The sequence below is a fragment of the Varroa destructor genome, unplaced genomic scaffold, assembly GCF_002443255.2.
Source record: "Varroa destructor unplaced genomic scaffold, Vdes_3.0 BEIS01000002.1, whole genome shotgun sequence".
NCBI lineage: Eukaryota > Metazoa > Arthropoda > Arachnida > Mesostigmata > Varroidae > Varroa > Varroa destructor.
This window is the reverse complement of record NW_019211455.1, coordinates 47489065-47505842: the sequence shown is the minus strand read 5'-3', so window position 1 is coordinate 47505842 and position 16778 is coordinate 47489065. Positions and strand designations below refer to the sequence as shown.

At 41.4% G+C, this 16778-nt stretch overlaps 2 long non-coding RNA genes across 2 annotated transcripts in view; one reads left to right on the top strand and one right to left on the bottom strand.

The window, feature by feature from the left end:
- Positions 1 to 1249: 1249 nt before the first annotated feature.
- On the bottom strand, positions 1250 to 11866 carry LOC111243832 (uncharacterized). The gene is made up of 3 exons (XR_015319974.1): positions 11500 to 11866; positions 11075 to 11273; positions 1250 to 2137 (listed from the first exon to the last, which is right to left on the bottom strand). It is a non-coding gene; the product is annotated as an uncharacterized LOC111243832 (long non-coding RNA).
- LOC147757907 (uncharacterized) overlaps positions 5991 to 16778 on the top strand; it is a 16807-nt gene continuing 6019 nt past the window's right edge. Inside the window, exons 1-2 of the long non-coding RNA XR_015319971.1 lie at positions 5991 to 6273; positions 6657 to 6979. This is a non-coding gene — a long non-coding RNA (uncharacterized LOC147757907). The remainder of the gene's footprint in view (positions 6274 to 6656; positions 6980 to 16778) is intronic.

Below are 16778 nucleotides of genomic sequence, written 5' to 3'. Positions count from 1 at the left end.
AACTCGAACTGAAGTCGCCGTGCCTCATCTTTTTCCTGAAGTTTCTGCCATTTTTTCGCTCCGTATCGAAAATAGGATAAAACAGAGACCGTTCAATAGCAAAGTGGTCCAGACACGTTCAAACACCCATTATTGCTATGTAAGCGTTGACGAGCATCCGAGTCAATGAGCCCATGATGATGGTGGCAACCGGTGGCGAGGGTTTCGGTGCGGAAGGAAAGCTGCGATGCCGATTATCCGATGCCATTGGAGCAATTCCACTTGACGATGCAGTCGTCGACCGACTGCCCGGGGATTACGATGGATTCACTTCCTTCTTTTTGCATTATTTGATGGCGCCATTTTTGAACGGACACACGAGTAGCTGCACGGTTGCAGCAGTGGTGTAAAGGTGACATCGATTAGAGTTAAAGAGGTATAAGGAGATTATCGAGAAGAAACAACCGTTTTTTTGCTAATGGCATAGCGACGGTGAGAAAATGGGACAGATCATAGGTGTCCAAAAAATATGTTTTGCATTGTTTGTTTCTGAGACGATTAGGGAGATTCAATTGGAGCTGGCGGTGAGTGGCTATATATGTGGAAGGCACATGATGGGGTCACATCAGAAGCGATATTACGGGACTGCGCACAAAGCGTCCAGATAGGGTTGTAGCTATAAAAATACCAGTCATCGAGGAGCAATAAACAGGTAACTCGGCAGCTGGAATCGGCCTGCAGCTTAGACGCTGTAATTTTTTCCATTTTCATAACATCTTTTACTTTGTTTCTTTGTTAGCATTGAAAATCCTGTTTACACATTAAATAGGCATCGCTGATTTTTGCGACTCATACGCTGGGAAGTAAAGACACACGACACGCCGGAAGCTCTAACTAAAACAAAATGCGCCGAACCTTTGTCGGAACAAAACACCGTACTCTGAAGGGATCCTTAGAACGCTACTGATGACTGATTCGCCAACTTATCTATCCTATTCTATAACCGTCGGAGTCGAAAAATTTCATTCTATTTATCGGTGTGGTAAAGCGTATGAGACTGCAACCGCGCTAGTATATATATCATACGATTAGTTTATACAAGTTTTATTATAAAGAACATCATGCTTCAAGGCTTAGGGCGCTACATAAGCACTGTCCTCCTCCATTATTTAAAAACTTATATATAGACAATGCCGTAAATACCTCAATACAAATCACCCAGTCACTCGAACATTACAATTGTTAATTGTTTTGGCCTTGACTTTACCATGAAGAGTCATTACAAATAAAATGACCGTCTGAAAAACTAGGACAGAAATTGTTGCTATTCTATATGCGTATTCATTCGCTGAAGTTGCTCATAATAATGAAAGTACACTCCTTAATTTATTTCTGAGCTCAGGTTATTCATCCGCAGCCATTTTTTTTGCTCTCGCCATATCATTGTATAAGAAAACTGTGCAGTAAATAGCTTTATATTTTATTTTGAAGGAAAAAAATCGATTTCTTGTTAGTGTTTCATGTTAGATAACTTCCGCCCATCATGGGCGCGTTGCCTCAGCTCAAAAATGATATTTTTCAAAGCGCTGTTGTAATAGAGCCTTCGGTAAAAGCCATCTAGCCACCAATATCCGTACCGTGATGCGTATGAGACACTTCATTGATGACACGGTCCTCGAAACCAGGCCAATTATTGTCATTTGCTTAATACATTATTAATATAGTACAATTGTCTACATCTAATTTTCTACATCAAGATATAGGTCCACTACACTCGAGTGTTGAGAGACGTGTTCCACCGTAATTTTCTCTGTCAAAGCAACGATGAAAAATTTCTTCGGTAAAGCACAGTTATAATGCCAGCTGAAGCCAGTGAGAAGCGGCCCTCTAATACGTTTTCGTTAGCAATTACGTAACGCAGCCTAAAGTTCCATGAATCTAGCAAATAGATTGACTCGTAAGCAATTTAGCACTCTTGCCCTGTCGCAAACCCCCTTGCCCCATGGCAAAACTTTTCGCACAGGCCGCTCTCTGCGAATGCTGCGTCTGGTTTTGGAGTACTTCCGTATAATCAGCGTTCCCATGAAAACGGACGCACGGAGACATCACGCAGCATCGCCGTTCGAGAATTTCGTTCGTCAACAGAGTCACGAGCTGTCTGAAAAATAAGGATGTAGCGATTACTGTGACATTGAATAATCTCAGTGAGGGTTCAATGTTCTACCAGCTGGTTGCATTGCCAATGCCAGTGTTTCTGTCCTTTAGCAATTGGCGGAACAGGGGCCCACTGAAGACGGGGCTGTTTGAGTCATTGTACGAATCGCACGAACGACTGTAGGGGGCAAAGATCGTTTGCTGTTGAAAATAAAAGCCGAGGGTGTAGCGTGATAAATTCAAATAGCCCAAGGCACGTTACGTCCCTCCTTCTGACCAATACGAATATAGCATTAGACATTACAAGAAACAGTATTGCATATATCACTTGTGGCGGCATCGACAGCAAACGTCCGGAGAACTTTACAGACGAGAGTTAAATAAAGAAGGGACGTCTCGCTCAACACAGATTATGATGTTGGGCCTCGAATAAGCAATATTGAGAACGTCTCCCGCTGGACATACTGAACGTAGTGTAGCCGTATAATGAATGTTGTGGGACACCAAGGCCCTGGGGCATTCAGTGAATCAAGACGCTTCGCCTTATTCGAGCTCGGTTGCATTTGTGGCTGCCATTATTCCGCATAAACTTTGCCATACGCCATCCACAACCGGATATCGAACCGGCCCGTCTGAGCTTGATCAAACCAGTACCGTGTACAGGTGCATATATGCCATAGCACAAAATGTCGAACACGATATAACTCCCACAGCCTGTTCTACAAAGTAATTGTGTTCGATGCCGGTTGACTTCGCATATATCTAAGCGCTTATGACCGCTCGAATACTTTGTTTTTGTCTCCACTGCCTTCTGCTACATACATAAACGTATTCGTGATTGACAGATCGACAGTACATTGCCTGATTATTACGGGTCTCTGTCTTGAGGCTTCCGTCGCCCACAACGCTGTTATAACACAAGTAGACATTTCCAATTTTACAACCATTGTTGGTAAGCAATGCATTACATTACTAGTAACAATACGACGACTATTAGCTAACGATAATCTCACGCGATCCAGTCATTGTCGTCATCTTTATACAATTAAAGGGTGACTATTGTGAATCTGTGCATCATTCTGGCGGGGAGCTAAAAGAAAAAGTGCTATCTTAATACCAACTCCAGCGCCGGATGGGGATAGCAGCGTGACTAAGTACTAACAAACACGCTGAGGAAGAACGGCTAGGGCAAATGTCTTGTGATAAAGCTAGTAGGAAGGTTCCCGCCGCTCGGAGACGATAATATGAAATAATGATAATTATTATTATTAATGATGCAAGCATTATTGGGCGTTATAAATAATGACCCGCTTGTTTCGGCCCAGCATTTCTCAACCAAAATCAATCAATGGCGCCACCATCTAACCGTTTTCTGGAAACTCGCATAGGCACGGCCGCGCCAGAGATTATGTAAGCATTTGAATTAACTGCCGCTAATTGAGGAAGTACAGAATGCTCGAAAAGTTTTTGGGATTTACTCAAGTTTTATTATACTTGATCAGTTTCTTTCTCATAGTCATAGTAATGTTTAAAACAATGTACCGGCGGCCAAGCAGTGATGGGGGACTCAGAAAAGTGGGTTCGATATAAAAACGTTGTTTTAAACAATTCGGGCGTATTAACTTGGCGCTGACACAACGGTGGTGCTTCAGACATATATTCAGGCCCTCATATATTGCATATCATGTTAACACTATCAAAATATATTGATATTCTATGGAAGAAGAGATGTCTGCTTATGAGGCAATATATCACAGAGTAGAAAAACGAACGAAAAGCAATACGAGAATAAAGGTTGTGCTGTGGCTTGAGCAGATCTATTGTCTGAACTTTGATAAACATAAAAATAATGATAAAAATAAGAAGCACGGTTGTGGTGCATCAAAGCTGTCGGGTGTGGGATAAACGCATTTTCCGTAATTTGGACTTTGAGAGTATTTGTTGGATGACCTGTTCGATGGCTTATTGCTGACCTTTTCAAACAAAACCAAAAAAAAAAAAACAGGAGGCCTGTTGCATGTAAATTGGCCAAATTTTCCCAGCAGAAAGATATCTACTACTTGAGGTATTAATTAATGGTACATATCTCAAAACGAATCAGATAGGGAAATTGGACACGCAATCTAATTTAAGGATAGGCAGACCTTAAAAACAAAGCTATCAAGCTAAGATTTGTTCACACACAGAGCATTATATATAGATCAACTTAAGAGACAATAACAGCGCCATGCTCAAATCCCCTATAAAGACACCTGCTGTTATTAATCTGTTGCAGCAACGAATCAGCCTATCAGTAGTGGATTGGCATTGCCAATGATCTCCGGGATCAAACAACTATGCGGGTAGTTCGCAGGCTTCGAGAAAGCAAAAATACCTAGGCAGGTCGGATGGGCCTGGATTAGGAAGAAGACCCGTGACGAAGTCATGTTTAACGGCAGTATTGGATGTAATAGTCGCGAACGTTTAGATTAAGCGAGGCGTCTAATACGAAGTGTTCGCTCTGTTGGCAAAACCAACAAAACACCCGCAAACTCCAGAATAAAATCGCGTACCGATTTATAAAACGATTGGTCAGCCAGGGGGTTTGCTATGGCCGGTCCCATAATCGGTTGGTGCGCCTTCATCAGATTCTTGTTGACACAACTTTTTCCCAAGCAAGTGAAAAGCTGCTGGTATTATTATCGTAGGTGCTGAGAAATTTTCCTTCTATCGAAGATGTGCGAAATTCCATGTTCATGATTTCAACTGAGACCGGAAGATCTATAAAGATGGCATGCAGTAAACGATAATCGGTTAACTCTTCACAAAAATGCCGACAGTATGTTAAGATAGTACGTGTTATCTCTTGTGAAAGTATCTGTAATCTACAAAAGGGTGTTGTCTTTTCCGTTCCTTCTTTTCATTTGATACTCCAGAATTGCGTGTCAAGCAAGTGAGCTGTGACGCCAAATTTAGCTATAGCCGAAAGTAAACGCCGATACACATTATAAATCTGCTGGCCTCTTAAGGACTTGAGAGTCCTGCGGTTAGAACAATAACAACCGTATATGTAAATAGCCGTGTATGATGAGTGCAGAGGATCGCACTCACGGGTCTGGCCAAGGACTCCGAAGCCGGCTTGAACGCACTGCGTATAATGACGTGGCGCTGTTTGCACTTTGAATGGTGAACAAAAGGTAACAGAAATACGTGTTTGCTACCAGTACCTTATGTCTATAGGATAGGCATGTGAATTTGCGACGTGGTCTTCAATGCACCTATCTTCCTGTACTACTAACTCCTAATCCGCCGCTCTTCTTCGAAGTATGTCTTCAAAAATGCATTTGTTAATCAATTCATATTACATGATGTATTCTTTTACCACCAGTTCCAACTTTTAGTCTGATGCTAACTCAATGTAAAAGATCGTTGTGTGCATGCGGTGCCCGTAAGTGCAGGATTTTTAAAGGAAGCTTCGTTCGAAAATACGATAACAACGCAATCGTATTAGGTTTTCCTTTCTTCTGATGCCGCCGTCAAGCATGACTTCGGAAGGTCAATTGAAGATATCGTGTGGTAACATTGACACGCATTCACCAAAATGAATAATAGAACCATCCCTAAAGTTGGCACACATTCTAGCTGCTTAGAGCTACAAAATCTGATGCGTATTTTACGAAAAGGTAAATACCTTAACCAGCTAAAGGGGCGATCTGCCACTTTAGCTTATGGAGTCCACTCACAGTCCGCTTCTCGACTTCGTATTCGGTATATTCCGAATGATATTTGAAGTGGTAAAAAAATATTTAGATTAACACCGTGCACTGAATTAAGGCTACGTCCGTAGGTATCAGTCCATTAGTTTATATTGTGCTTAGTTCATCTCGGTGACTTCTATGCGGCCATGCATTGACGGTGCAGAGCTCTCCAATTTAACAGTAATGCAGATAGGTAGACCATTAAAGAGTTCCTACCAGTTGAGTAGAACATGTCTAGAATATGCACTGTATAGCCAATTATAGATTAGTGGTAAAGAAGCTGAACCTTCAGGAAATGCAAGGTAATATATTTCGAAGCAATTGATTGGTCAAGAAAGCCATACGAGGAAAGCCGAAGTAAGACTGTTTTTACTACAGTTCGACAACAATCGTCATTGTGAACGTAGGTATAATTTCGATAATGTTTCGCTGGTCTCAATATTTAAGACTGATTTCTGATTCTGATTATACGTCAGTCTGTGGAGAGTCCTGTTTTGAGACTTCAAAAAAAAAACTAAAGCAAGTAACTCTCTTATTAGGAACTTGTTCACACATCGGTCGTGGCGTACAGACACGTACCATATTTGTTGCTAGATCGAATGAATTTGCACGTTCTAAGCAATATCTTTATTTGCGTATTGACGTCCGTTCTGAATTTTTTTTGCCGATCCGCCGCAGCAACGACTCACTAGGAATCCAGAATGTTTAGTTTCTTCTGCAAGTCACTTGTCAAAACCTACTAACTTACCGACGAAGCTTAACGATGAAACTGTGCTTATCCCCTAGGCAACTCCGGAGTTCAGGTGAAACTTTAACCGGGGTCCACTTACTCCGCAACTTGGTAAGTCCACTCCATCACAACATAGCGGACTTGGACGGAGAGTTCCGGGTGATATAACCAATATGAAATGCGGGCAGTCTTTTCAAGCCAACACCCTACAAGCGGTTCAAGAGACGACATTATCTCTGAGGAGCTTTGATGGATATTGCCCATTTCAACATCATTATTTTGGTCAGCGGGAAAGCCATCTCATGGCTTCGGTGAACTTTTGGAGAAGCCACAGACACCAGGATGTTATGCCGTACAGCCAGCTGTTCACTTGTTGTAGGTAAGCGAGGTGCATCCGCATGTCTTTTAAACGAGGATCTAGTCTGTCGATTTTGATGGACATATTGAGGATTTGTGAAGGGTAGTGGTCTTGGCAAAAATAAAATCCAACCATCGACACTGGCCTCACGCTTCCCATGTGACGTAAGCGTTGTCCGGGTCTTCGACGAGGTATGGACCTGATGTGAAAACGAATATCCTATCATTCAATTTTTTAAACCGTAGCTAATAACAAAAACTCATGATTTGACGAGAAGTTTGTTCTGGAAGTGATGAAAAATAATCATTTCATCATCACGAAGCTTAATCCTGCTTGCCGACGTTTAAACTTTGATGTTTTAATAAAGTAATGTTGAATCGAACCTGTAACACTGAACAGCTCCGCTTAGAGCCTAGCTTTACGAGCACGTCACCGGCCACACGGACGCCTTTATGTCGAATTGCTAAGAACAAGCGCGAGTTGATCTTAGATCTGTATGCTGTTACCGAAGCCTATCGGAATCGAAGTACTGTACATAAACAATATGAAGAAGTAGCATTGCGACATTTGTTCTTCAGTACACGTTTTCTGTGTAGCACCATGGTAACGCACCCCACAGACCGGTATCCAATCGCGCGATGGGGGGTCCAAACCATTTGCCACCCCACAATAATCACCATTTCATTCGCAACTAGGCACCGACTCGTCGAACCGATGCTAAATAAAACCTCTGGACCCCGATGGCTCACGCGACGATTGTACCATCGATAAGAAGCACTAATGCGGGCTTTTTCTCATTTTCGCTGTGTTGCTACTCAAGCAGCAATTTCTTCTGTAAGGCTGCGTGATTCATCTGCGAACATCGACATTGGCAAAATTCTCGTCATTACTGTCAGAAACCTTTCCGTCTCCGGAGGCCGGTCCTGGTCGGTTATAATTAAGATATTTCGTCACCGATGCGCGTCGAACTTAAGATTCATATGATTGCATATTCTCTGTATCCGTGTATTGTGTATAAATTTAATACGAGATGTGCATACAAAACGAAACAAAGTCTATGTAGACAAAATGAGCCACAGCAGACGGCTGTCCGGCATTTTACTTAATCTGGGTACCGTGATCGGCTGGGTAGTTCCGCTATGGTATATTCGTGTGGCCCGGAGCTACAGGAAGTTATGCAATAGAATATACACAACGGAAAAAAAGGGAACAGTAAGGAGAAGGAAGAAATTCTTGAACCGTACTTTGCACACTCCCAATAAGCCAATACTACACCAGAGCGGCCCTAAGGTCTTGAACGGAACTGATGAACAACGGCAAATGTCTCAAAAATTCTTTGGGTGCGCCGTCCTATTAAGCAACGCTAATGAATATCTCCACCGGAGGAAAACAAGGAGAGACGATACGACATTATGGATTTTTTATGCAGATTTTCTCGTGCAGCGCTGACCTTTAATAGTAATTATAGGGAATAATAACAATATTAGAAGTCATAAGTGTTGATATTTTAGTATAGTCGCCATTTTTCCCCTTATCGTTCTTTACATAATATCTTCTGGAGTTGAGCAATGAAAATGGATAATTGTATTTCTACATAGAAGAAATGCCGGCACCGACTTGGTTGTCCAGTCAGTCAATTTGTTCGCTCGTTATATCATCTAACAGCTGGCGTTCATGCTGTTGTTTCTTCGAGCGGCGTCCCCTGTGCGTGCGGTCTTGTAGCTCTGAGCCAGGCTACTCTGGGCTTTTACGACAACCTTTCCGCCGTCAATAAGCCCGTTCATACTGTACCAATAATTATTACTGCTGACGAACGCATGAGGTAATACTAACGTGAATATTATCAGTTGACGACTCTGAAATATTGTATCCCTCGCTACCACTGCAGCAGTGATATTGGGCCAACGATTAGCAACGGTTACTTTAATGGTCACGATTGAAACAAGGTTACTAATGTCCGCATGATACCTGGACGCGATCTGAATGTTCTCTAAGGCGTTAAAGTGTGAGCAAAGACAGCCGTTAAGGCGTTATGGAATAGCCAGAACAGGCTACAGGGGCCTACAGGTAGTGATTAATTAAATTTATCTGCGCGTTATTTCCCGAACTTCATTTCCACCTGCATAGCCGCTACTGCCACCAACCAATTTACAATCATCGGTAACACATGTATGTATGTATCGTAAAGCGATCGCGCACAGCAAGATACCAGCAGACACGGGTCATCAAGCAACGACCGCAAATCATCATAGGCTGCTTTACGAAGTACCGCAGCGTCCTGCGACGCTTCATAGAATGGTGACCATTGCATAATTTCATATACAAACATTCGCTCGCCACTTTAGTTTCTATTGGCATAGAGACCCATTGCTGCCGGGTTCATCGATGGATGCTCTTGCGGGTACCGCATGCGTATGTTCGTGTACTTTCTAGACAAGCGAACATGTTTAGAAAGATGGCCGTGGTTCGCGTTGCTTTATGCGATTGATCGACGCTCGGAACATAACGAATGCACTCGTGTGAATGACGCACAGAAGTTTAACGTATCTCAGAGTCGACTGTTTTTCATTGTTTGGATAAATCTTGAATTGATGCATACACAGGAGTTATATTTGATATTATTTAGGCAATAAATGCACGAGGTAAAGTTCGTAAATTTTCAGGATAAGGAATTTATTCAATCTATGAATCATTAATTTTGACAGTGTATAATACTATCGATACCTACCGCCGTTAAATCGCCCTCTAAGCTAGCTCCAGGCTGAAATAAACCGCAGGAAATTCAAATGGACCTTATGATGTTGTCTCGTTAATTTGTATATATAAAATGTCTGACATGAACTATCAACGGCGAAAATGAACAAATTCAACAATTACGTTGTTATACATGTCACAACGTTAAACTGTTACGACGACCGCAAAACTTATAACTTTTTCCCTGTCCAACGTTGTCGCCACCCGCCGCACAATGCGTTATTGAATCAAAAGCTTGGTCTCTAACAGCTGTTACAGGTACGAACGTAACGCTGCGCCAAGTTATGTCGACGCTTCCGAAACCAATTACCTGACGCACGTCTTGGACGCGCACATCTCCTCTAACAATCACGCTTCTTACATATTTTAGCGGTAGGATTCAACAGTAACAGTAGAAATTGATGCAGTGGCGCTGCTGCAGTTGTTATCACGGCTTTTGTAAGAGTTACTTTGATAAGCGACCCCAATATGCAACTGTGTAGTTGGCCGACAGCTATTTGGACGAACTGGTAAGAGCGCCCGTTGCGAACGAATAGACAGACGATCTTTTTTAGACAGACAAAACACATGAGAAGACAGCGGTGCGTAAAAGGGGCCGACAGGGGGCGCTGTGGGGCGGCAGACACTTCCTAGTATTAATAATAGTAATAATTCCAGTGATATGTATATATATATATATATATATATATATATATATATATATTAGGTGGGGCAGTAACAGAGCGTCTGTTGGAAATGAATTTTGGCGATTAGCAACGCTGATAAGTAACGATTACAGCAGGCGTGAGGAGATAGAGAAAGAAAATGCTCTGTGTTTCGCTCACCAGCAATGTCGTTTGTTTTTTGTGCGTAGGCAGCAAAAGTCATCATGATTATACGTATATATACGTTTATGAAGGAAAAGGAATTTTTAGAAGTATTGTGGGCCGCGGTAGTTAGCATTGGTGTTGTTAATTCGATGTCGTGCGAGGGAATAAGAGGGATAAATTTATTTTTAAAAACACTTCAATTGCTTCTTGTTCGCCTATGCCACCTCTCAGTTCCGCCAAGTAAAAAAATTACTAAGCTAACGTAAGGTAGGTGATGATAAATGATTATTTATCCGAACAGTATAAAAGGTACTCATTGACGCTGGAGCCAAACTTCCTGCACAGTAATCTGGGAAAAGCGCACTGGCGAATTTCATGTCCGAGGATACGAAATTTCGAGCAAATATTATAGTCAACATAGAAAGTGCATGAAGCAAGACATTTTGTTTTACTTTTTAGTGTTTTTCTTTTGTCACTTATAGCTCTTCTCCCTATGTAAACATGTCCTCAAGATGACCTCTTTTTTAGGTACTATATGAAAAATTTGCCTTACCTCGTTAGGAGCTTAATTTGAGGTGGGTTTTTTACATTTAGCTGGAGTTTCTCCAATAGAGCTCACTGTGGTATCCTGATAAGTTATTGGCCGCCATGGAAACGCACTTAAAGAAATGTCCATTTGTACCACGGACTATGTAGCCTTGAGAGAAACGAGACGTTGAAATGTGCAGCTGGGTAGAACATTTCTGACTGATCTACAACATTGAAAGTATTAACGTTTACTTAACTAAACATAATATTTTAATGTTTCAGATATCTACTAAGCCTAGACAAAATTAGGTTTCATTTGGTTGAACATTATTGATTGAATACGCAATTTTTGAATAGTCTTTGACACACATAGACAGACGACCTATTCATCCTTCATAGGCTCAATAATAATTATAATGTCCAGAAACTCTGTTAGGCTTCGTAACTCACAGCAATGCCTAACGGCCTGTGACGAAAGGTGACCTTGGTACCAAGCAAAGACATTTTAGGCAAAAAAACGTTAAGCAAACATCGTCAACGGCGACAGCGTACAGCACGATAACGTTACATAAGGTAAACACGGTACGATTCCCTACAAGAGCAGACGGAATTACGATACTTAAAAAAAACACACTACACCGAATCCGCCGTGTTTAACGCCTGCTTAGCTATTATAAATAAAACCTGCATACGAAATAGTCGGATAGTGCTACTGCACTCCCCATTGTCATCAGGACCCCTGTGGCCCACTCTAATTAGCTTCAGGTTTCAGTCTATATATACTGTATACTACTATAAAAATACGACCTTCGCTAGAGTTTGCGTTGTCTTTTACGAGTCATTATACCCTATTAATAACTGTTCACAGTTATTGCCAAAAAAGACTGATACGAGAAAAACTATCCTTAAGCAAAAAATATTGCCTAACACATTAGCCAAGTTCGATCAGCTTTAACAGCATTAGCAGTCGAAAGGCGACCTCCGCATTTGAACACAAAGCAGCGACAAAGAACAAAATCATCAGCAATAGCTGATGTTGTTTCGGTATTGACTTCCGGTCAAGTGACCGGAATGAGTAGTGCACACAATCGATTAAATTGACACATTATAGAAATGTCGAAGAGGTTATGGTTCTTAGGAGGCTGAATTGACAGCATCTCGAACAACAGCACCGCCAAAGTAAACCCTTAGAGGTGTGGGGGACGAATAAATAAACCGCAGCCGGACAGAACGTACTTCGAAATGAAGGACAAAGATTTAAAATGTCATCGGATTTCTGCCAGCTATTAGGTGCAAACGACGTTTTTCATACACAATGAATAGTGCCCATATGAATACACTCCCTCAGGCTCTATCCTTCTGGCGTGATTTTGTTATTACGGTGATTTTTCACCGCCTCTATTTTTGCTATGCTGCTACATTGTTCCCTACCATCGCCATTTCAGCTGTGATAGCTCCTGCATGATAATAGTTATGACGGTAATGATGCTGCTACTGATGATAATTATTATGATACTGATATCGGCGTTAGCGTTACCCATATACGGTAACAGGGCGGAACCAAACTGCCTCAGAAAAATCGTCGGCCATTTTGAACAGCTTCGCTTGTATCGGCCGGGCTGCAATATCTGAGTCGATAAAACTTGCATCGTACTATCTCAATAGACTTGACTCTGGGCCAAAGACTCCTCCGCCCCCAGCGGCCCCAACGTCCTCCGCTTCTCGCCTCCATATCTCTGCATCCCTAACAAAGCACACCCCAGTGCAACGGGGGCAGCAATGGTCTGCTCCGTAAATCGAAGTTTCATAAAATCGCGCGTCCTGCGATCGCGTGTGGTTTCGTTTGCAGAAGTCTGCACTTGTCTTCGTCGAGCCACGGAAATCTGTCTGTTGGCCGACACTGAAATAAGGGTATCGCCGCCGGGGAAAGCGGTGGCTGTGCATTTACCCAACTGATCAGCAAAACGTTATTTGCTGGATTCTACTTACCTGCCCAGAGTACGTTCATATGAGATCTTTCTGTTGCACATGCAGGTGAAAAATATTGTAGCAACCTACGCTGGTCTAGGTTCAAGGTGGCGGTGTGTCTCGGCAGTGCAGGACCGTTTGCGCGTCAGCTGATCTGTTATATTGCTCTGATTCTCTAATAATGGCTTTTATTGTTGTTTACTGATGTTCGTCATTGACATCGTATATTAAAATCGACCGATGATCTATCTCTTAGCAAATTTACTTATGGCCACGTTTGTTTACGTGTGTTGCTACTACTGCTACAAATACTACTCTGCGTTATTGACCTATAAAAGAAGATACTATATGGGTGGCAGTAAAAAAGCAGGGGCTTCCGTAGCGTTATTTTGAATCTAAGCCGCCGTTTTGCTACTATTTGCAACGCCACCACTCGCCGAAGCGGCGACGGCAGTTCGATATAGCCGCACATTTTAAAATTTCGGACGCTAATCTCCCTTTTGCAGCCATCAGCCTTATCCTAGGAACAATAGCGGCGAGGGTCCGACAGGAAAGGAAAATCATCATCACTTCGTTATAGCTCTACACCGTAAACGGATTTGATCGACAACAAAAAACAAATCTATTCATATTCTATAGGTGTAGATATATCACAAATAGACACACATGCAGCTAGACTGACTAAAACAGGAGTCACGTTCAACTGTAGTAGTTGTTGATGTTATTGATGTTGTTAACAGTAAAATGTTAAAGACATTCGTTTTCGGCAAAAGATAGAAACGCAGACCTACTTATAGTATGTGTGTATGCCCAAAAAAAAACTTTGTTAGCTACTGCGTGGAACTCTACTCTATAAAAAATAGACTGATTAGCTCATCCGACGCTAAAAAAATCGTAATTCAGGGCGCGGATTTTGATTCATCTATTTCATAACCACACACGTTCGATGCTTCGTATCGGAGCTAGAGTTATCGGGACAAGTTTGTTACCGCTTGCTCGTCCAGAGCCTTCCTAGCACATCTACTGACGTTTTTTTTTCACACCTGTTCCGCGACCAGCGAGCGCTCGCTTTTGAAAAGCTAGGAATGGGGTTGCCTTTTGCTTAAACCTGACTCGTTATCGCTGTCGACCCTTTACGATTAAAAATAATAGGATGATATGTTCTAGTATACGAGATCTCCGCTCTCTAATGTTGTTATTAGGGTTCACCTTCCTTAAACTTCGCTTAACAGTGAGGACTCTAGTTTTGCACGAAATGTGCCGTCGTGATAGTGTGCACTGAATAACCTGTTCGCCTGCGAGGTACAAGTAACGACCTCGGTTCGAACCCGGGCATACAGTAAGTTCGTTTCATGCCGGCGGGAGCCAGCTGCCTTCCTTCTTCTGTCTTCTTTAACGGATGAAATTCCTTAACTCCGTAAGGGCCTTAGGTACCGGGCATAAAATATGGGAGGAAAATTTCATAAACTATGTTGATGACCGAAAGCGACATGTGCTCCCACGATCGTCAAAACTTTATAATATTCATTATTTTTATGTCATCATATAATTTTATATATTGAATGAAGTTCTTTAATTGCTTTCATGAATTGGCATTGGCTAAACTGTGTTAATTTCAATCGTCTATAAAATGAAAATCGCTGAGATCGGGATCGAATTAACTGCCGCAATACAACGGAAATTTTTATGTGAATATATGTTTCTTTTCTTTACATTTCAAGGACCGGCAGGTCGGCGCGAGTGTTCATTCTAACAGCGAACATCTGAGTGAAATAGTCTAGACGTTTATAATTAATAGTTACAGGAATACCCATCAAATCACTTTAATTTTAAGGAAAGCATTTAAAAAAGGTTGAAGAAGATTTCCCAATAAGATGAAACTTTTTTAAAGCTAAATTAAACACTTGTCGAATCAAACAATTAAAGTCTGACATTACCCAAAATTCTGAATGTAATAGAAGGACGTTCTTTGAGCTAATCATAAAAAAGCAGATTCAGTTTTGTTAGGATCGCATATTAGGGGTCTCAAGTTCTGTGTCTAAGTGGCTGATTTACAAAATATTCTTTTAAGTCAAAGATCTGTTTTCAATTTAAGTGGGAAACGGTCCGTATTTACGTAAAAGTGGCATGAAGTACCCATTGAATGAATGAAACAAGCCGTTGATAACACAGTAATAAGCGCATCGGCAATCCTTGCCTACTGTTTTGAAAATCTGCCGAGTATTTGCCCCTTGGAGGCCTACTTAGAATACATGGGCTTAGCACTCACAGAAGAAAAGGCTAAATTAACGGAACCCCTTGAGGCCCACATTTTGCAACATATGATGGCCTGAGGCAGAGGTTCGGAAAAGATAGATTTGCGTTTTATATATCTAGCTGGGGCATTCTTTTATCAATACTATATCATTGTGCCACAACATTAGTATATGTTACCACACAATAGCTACAGCAGTAACGAACGAATTAACGTTTGTCACTGCCAGTAGGTTCGGCGGCTTCAACCCGTATGTAAAGCTATCTTGATGATCATTGTCGTGAGTACATGTCTATATGATAAGCCATAGTCTATAATGTCACGTATCCAGGGAAAGGATTACTGTTTGTAAACTATGTGTCTAATTGCGGAGAGCACGTGGTAGGTTTTGAGGAAGATTAAATAAAAAATTCTATTCCTCCGATGAGTGTGGCAAGGCCAGCCAAACAAGGCCTTCCATAAGCACTGTTCTTGAATAAACTGATAGCTCAGCATTTGTGTTGTAATCGACAGGAGTACTCAAGATAACCAACTGGGCAAACTGATCAAATAGGGCAGTCGAGCACCATTGAGTGGTATATCCCTCATAAAAACAATGGCCATTGAGATGATTCGAATGTCTGTGTTGACCAATATTAGAATACTACGAGGCATGTCTTCAACATAATGTACAAATGTAGAAGTGGCATCAGGGCATCATCGTTAGAGATGCGTTGCACGGTTAGAAATGCTGAGTAACGCAATCATTTGCCGTTCTTCTGCTACTTCAATAGTATCTTCAACTTGCTAGAGACTTTTTACATGTTACGCAATCGTTGTAAGTAGGGAGTGATAAAAGATATATTATAGACAGCATGAAATAGTAGGATATCAATGGAAAAGTGCTTGACGATATGACATGCTCCAATAACTGAGGTCTCCTCCATACGCACTTAGTAGTATCTAGCTGGCTAGTTTCAGTGATCTTCTCGTCGAAAAATACTTCATCGAAGAAGATATATATTTAGATGTGAACCTGGTTGTCCTCGAACTACCTAGGAGCTATTTTGGCCACTATATTAGAAATATTGAAAATCGTTTAGAAATAGCACCCTCTATCTGGAAGCGATAATAATAAGTATCAGGAACATACTGCATAAGTACGTACGTGTAACTCACGTAATTGTCAAGCTGGTCAGATATTCGTTTCAATTTTAGTTTATACATGGATACAGCGTATTGGCACACTTAATCGTAGCCTTTTTGTTACACAGTCGGATTCATCAAGGATCTTTAACAGCAGTCACAAAAGGCCGAGCCTTAGCGGTAGGGCAAGCGGCGCCATATCATGCCAGTTAAATAATAATTCGATGTAATAGTTTAAAAATAGTTCCGAAAGGCTTTAGTCGTCAAGAAGCAAATAATTAGAGGAGGTGGGGTGAATAACATATTATATATCGAAAATTTCCAATTGTTATTTTAAAAGCTTTAAAGGCTTAAGTATTATATATATATATATCTATATATA